The sequence below is a fragment of the Erpetoichthys calabaricus genome, chromosome 13 (assembly GCF_900747795.2).
Source record: "Erpetoichthys calabaricus chromosome 13, fErpCal1.3, whole genome shotgun sequence".
In the NCBI taxonomy this organism is placed as follows: Eukaryota; Metazoa; Chordata; class Cladistia; order Polypteriformes; family Polypteridae; genus Erpetoichthys; species Erpetoichthys calabaricus.
In genome coordinates, this window is record NC_041406.2 from 118,123,444 (window position 1) to 118,129,443 (window position 6,000).

Consider the following 6,000-nt stretch of genomic DNA (forward strand, 5'->3'; position numbering starts at 1 on the left):
TTAATGGTGGGGCAGATTGGGGGCCAGTAACTTTTTGAAAGACATACTGTGGTTTCTAGATTGTACAAAAAGTAGTATGTACATGTGCAACTTCATATGTATATTCTAAAACCTAATTCAAATAATGGCTGAAGAGAGTAACTTCTAAATTATGATACTAGATAAGAATTTCATTGTGTATAATTGAATTGGAGAGCTTCTTGTCAAAAATAGAGAGCTTGAGACCTTAAACATGCAGGATGTAGTCGAAAACAAAGAGACACTGTATATGTGATTTACAGTAAGTTCAGTAGGTAGGTCGCTGTATTGTTTGACTGGTACTAATTGGCTTTGTTTACTGCTGCTGCTTCTTTGCCCTGCCAGTGTGTTTATTTTCTGCATGACTGTTGCTCTGTATGTGTTGTCAAATGTTTACTGTAGATTCCAAAAACTCACTAAATGTCTGTCCTTGTAAACCACCTCCTGTGTCCTGTTTGGCAATAATGTGTCAGCTTCCTGGCAAGTACGTCTATGTGTGTTTAATTTCGTTATTTTTGTGTTCAGGATAATTTAGAAAGATGCATATCCATTTTCCCGAGTTATGCAGCCTGTATTAGCAGTCTTTTGTACAAGGCAGGAACCAACCCTGAAATGAGCTGTGTAGGTCTCGGGGCAACCTAATGCACTCATCCTTGCTTATGCAAAGGATGTTCAGAGTTAGGAGTCAAGCTGATGTACATCACTTGGGAAGAGTTTCCTGGCAATGTGTGCATCCACATAGACAGTCCTTAGGCCAGGATTTGAACCCAGGACTCTGGAGCTGTGATGCTAAACTGCTGCACCACGGTTCTTTCCACAAATGCAATATATTGGCAGAAATTTACAATTGATAACACATTTGAGAAAAATGGGTGTTATCCAGTTCCTGGAGTGATGTCTTAAAATCTTAACGTTTCGACCTTCTTTTATCAAGCTTCTGACCCCCAAAAAAAAACAAAAAAACTTTTCTATCTAAATGCCTGTGTCTTCCAACACTTGAGCCAGACAGACTAGCTCTTATGCAGAGCTCAGTATATTTGAGCACTTCCAGTTACTTCCTTTTGGTAGCTGATATGTAAACGAAGTGCAAATTAAGCAAAACTTGAACCTTGATGATGCCCCTGAAAAACAAAAAACAGACCAATCTGTGTTTAGTTTTACATTTATGGTGCATAGAGTTAGATGCAGTAAAAGTGTTTAGTAAAGTCCACATGGTATGAACTACAATTGGTTATAAGTTCAATTATGACAGTAATTAAAGTGAACACTGCCAAGCAAACTTGTGTGAATGTATTTAAACAAAATACAGTCTTAACATTTCTAAAATAGACTGATTTATTACACTATACCTGGTGTATCCATGCATTTTCATGCACATTGAGTACAGAGCTATATTATAAACATTAACAATTAAGCTGAAAACATGCTTTCTCTATGCAGTGATCCAGTTGATTACTTGAATTGTATATGAAGGATGCATATGGTTTATGCAGTCCTGCCTTAAAGTGAATTTATGGTCAAAAATAAGTTCCTACACATCATGTTGCAAAAACCTGAAAAAAATGAAGAAGATCCATTCAATATATTTGTGATTTACAAAGGAATTAATGAGTTACATGCACTTTCATGATTACCAGCATCGCTTTGTGGCACTGTCAGGTGGAATGCGGTGTAGTGAAGTGTTCATCCATTCTCCATAGACCCCCCAGTATTGGGTGTAAGACGGGAACCAACTCTGCCAATCCCGAAAATCCACTATATTTAGTGTGGTCATGCTATATAAAATAAAGACTGATTGGTAAAGTTAAGCATTTTGCTTTTATGTTATTTGCTACTAAATGACTGCCACATTGTTTCTTGAAGTGAAAGGGCTGTGGTATTTCTCTTAACAGCTTTATTTTATTTTAAACGCAACATTGTGCTGTCTACTGGCCAGTTTCCATCCATAACACATTTTTAATATGTGCTATCTATAGCCATTGTGTGGTCTGCATCAGCATAGTGTGGTTCATCTCCCCCATTGCCCTTCATGCCACAGTTTTAAATCCTGTAACATTCATCTAACTTAGCCACACAACTGAAGTCCAGACAGTTGCCCAGCAGTAGCAGGCTTCTTTTCCGTGCTGGGTTCATTTTTAGGCAGATTTTGTCTTAATGTTGAGAGGATTAATGAATTTAATTTATAATAATCCATGTAGAGTACTGACTGTCTTTTCAAACCAATTTAGTTTTCCTCCTTATCTGAATGTAAGATCCCTCTTTTTTTTTTTTTTTTCCCCTGATGCCAATCCTTCCTCTGCCTTGAATGTCTGAGCAACAATTTACATGTGGATAAAAACGTAGTGAGAAAAGTTTTAGGACATTTGCATAAATGTAACTGCATTACTTCCTGCTCCCAACAACAATGTGTATAGAACAGTTGGAAAGATGCTGTTTGATATTGACTTAAGTGGGAATCAAGTGTTGCCTGAGTTGGTTTGTGAGTTTGTGAAGCCTTCATACATCAAATTTAGAATGAACAGTTTAGATATTTTTAATATTTTTATTTTATTAATTTTCATTGTAATCATTCCATACAAACAGATCAATTTATAACCCAACAAATTTGAAGACAAATCAAACCCCACCCCTGAGAAGGAGAGCTTAGCTAAAGGAAAATTGCTTTAAGCTTTTTAATAAGGCAACATTAGACAAAAGAAGGGGAGAAGTAAATATCTATATAAATATGAGATGGAGAAGGGAGTTAAATGCAATAATAGTTAATTCTCTTATTCTAAAATAATATTGATTAAATCCTGCCATGTTTTGAAAAAATTTTGTACAGATCCTAACTGAAAATTTGATTTTTTCCAATTTCAAATAATATAAAACATCGGTTTCCCACTGACTTATAAGAGGAGAATTAGGATTCTTCCAATTTAACAAAATAAGTCTGCGTGCCAAAAGTGTAGTGAATGCAATCACCGTTTGCTTGTCCTTCTCCACTTCCAGTCCATCTGGAAGAACACCGAACACAGCTGTTAATGGGTTAGGAGGGATTGTGATACCAAGGCTGTCTGAAAGGCACTTAAAAATTTTTGTCCAAAATGATGTTAGTTTGGTGCAGGCCCAGAACATGTGACCCAGTGAGGCAGGAGCTTGGTTGCAGCGCTCGCAGGTTGGATCCTGGCCTGGAAACATTTTGGACAGTTTTAAGCGAGACAGATGAGCTCGATATATAATTTTTAGTTGAATAATTCTATGCTTTGCGCATATAGAACTCGAGTGAATTCTCTGCTTTGCTACCTTCCACTCGTTTTCTGATATATTGATTAAGAGATCTTCTTCCCAATGTCCTCTTGGATCTTTGAAAGGTAGGGACTCTAATAAGATTTTATATATTGCGGAAATAGTGTTTGTTTCCTCGAAATTGAGCAGTATTTTTTCTAGCATTGTGGAGGGTGCAAGGTGGGGGAAATCGGGCAATTTCTGTTTAACAAAATTTCTAATTTGAAGATAGTAAAAGAAATGTGTAGCTGGGAGGTTAAATTTTGAATGTAATTGTTCAAAAGATGTAAATATGTTGTCTATATAAAGATCTCTGAGCATTTTAATCCCAAAACTTTTCCAGGTATTAAAAACTGGATATACTTGCGAAGGTTGAAAGAGGTGGTTCTCTTGCAGAGGTGCCACTGATAAAAGATTTTCCATCTTAAAATGCTTCCTAATTTGGTTCCATATTCTGAGTGAGTAAAGCACAATTGGGTTATTAGTATATTTGCGATAACTTTCATTTATTGGAGAGCAGAGCAGGGAATATAAAGAAGTACTACAGGATTTTACTTCTATTGCGGACCAAGCCTGTGTATGTTCATTTATTTGTGTCCAGGTTTTTATGGCTTGCATGTTTGCTGCCCAGTAATAAAACTCAAAATTAGGTAAAGCCATGCCACCTTCTGCCTGAGGTCTTTGTAGGGTCGCTCTTCGGATACGTGGGTGTTTTGAGTTCCAAATGAATGTTTAGATATTTTTTAAAGGAAATCGTATACTTTTGGCAAACAAAATTCTTAACCCAAGAAATGTTTTGATCTGTTACCTGCAGTACACTATGAATATCCTCTCTGGATTGTCCAACTTCAGCGCTGTCATGCAAAGAGGTTTAATAGAATAACTGAAAGTTCAAAGCAAAAGAATTACTTCCTAGTGATACAGCACAACTTCTATTTGTGAGGTGTTTTTTGATTTTTTTTTTTTTTTTTTGATATTTTCTTGCTTTAGGTCAGATTGGAACTGTTTTGCTCAGAGATTAGATGTATGTATATATATATAGATGTCTATTTAACCACCAAATAATCAGATTGCGGTTCAGACTAAAAAGAGAATGTAGTACTCTGATCTTCAGCCTGCCAAATAAGTGAACCAGCCACCATGGCGCAGCATCAGACGCTTTGCTTCAGGTGTTGACATCCAAGGTTTGGTCTCTGTAAGGGGATGCAAAAGTGCATACACCTTACGAGCCCTACTAAGGGAGAAACAAATGTCATAATAGTATCTGCCAAAATAATACAAAGAGTACATGACATATCTATGATCTGCCTCTCACAACTGATAGGACGTGGCAGATGTTCGCCAACTGGCCGACCAACCTGTTAGGTAACCACCTAATAATCAGATTGCAATTCAGGCTTAAAAAGTGTGTGTTTTAGAATAGCTCAGTTTTTCCATTTTGTTTCTTCAAATTTACTGTAATGAATGACATGAAATGCTGAAAGGGTAAGCAGTTAACCTAAACTTTAAATTTAAACCTCTGGCAGTTATCAAAAATTGGAGAAAAGGAAATATCAGAATATTACAAAAAGGCCTTCAGGGAACAATTAAGAGGTTACAACCTACTGATGTTCTGCAGCAATTAAAGTAAATTAAGCCTTGCAAGTTGAAGTAAATAATTTGCACAGGTGTCCCACTTCCATTGATTACTTAAAACCCCTCTGCCTATCTTAAAGCAGAGTTGGAACAAACTGTGTTACTACACCCTCTGAAGTATTTCTTAAGACAATATTCCAGTGATAGTGGCAAAAAACAAAACAAAAATCGGTGTCTGTGAGTACGATGTCCTACACAATCTAAAAACAATTGGAAACTGAAAGAAACTCTGATGGGAAGAAATCTGGCTGACCCAAAGTCGCAACCCAATCAGAAGACAAGTTCCTGAGGGTCACCAGCTTCTGTAATAGGCACCCAACAGCATAACATCGGTTGGGGGGGGCAAGTTTCTACCGTGAAGAGGAGACTTTGTCCAGTCTGCATTAGTCCATAGCTAGGTGTTTCAAAGCCCTACTTTGTCCTTTAAGGAACACTCGCCCTGTCAAACCTGCAACACAAAGTCTCATTGTAGTGTAAAACTACCACAGCCCATGCCTCAAACACCATACCTACTGTAAAATATGATGATGGCAGCATCATGCTATGGGGATGATTTCCATGTCCTGGGACTGAGAATCTTGTCGGAGTTGAAGGAACAGTTGGGCATAAATAACCACACAGTATTGTAGGAGAACTTGTTCTAGTCTTTTGTAAACCTACAGCTCGAGAGGAGATTCATCTGTCAACACAACAATGACCCTAAGCATAAGGACAAAGACACTGGAATGGTTCAAAAACAGAAAGGTGAATGTTTTGGAATGGCCAAGTCGAAGTTCTGATCTTAACTCTATTGAAAATCTGTGACACTATTTGAAGATTGCTACCTAGTGGATCTCTCTAAATTCGATCAGGAAGAATGAGGAAGAATAGCTCAAACTGGTACATACTTACCCCAAATGAATTAAGGTCACTATTGCAGCAAAAGTGTTCTTGACAAAGTACTAATGTGTAGAGCTTGAATATTTATGCGAACACTTGTTTTTTCTTCTACAGTTAAATATCTACAGAAAATTGGTTTATTTATACTTTGGAAATGTATTGTTACAGCATAAGAGTTCACATTAAAATACTACATGAATA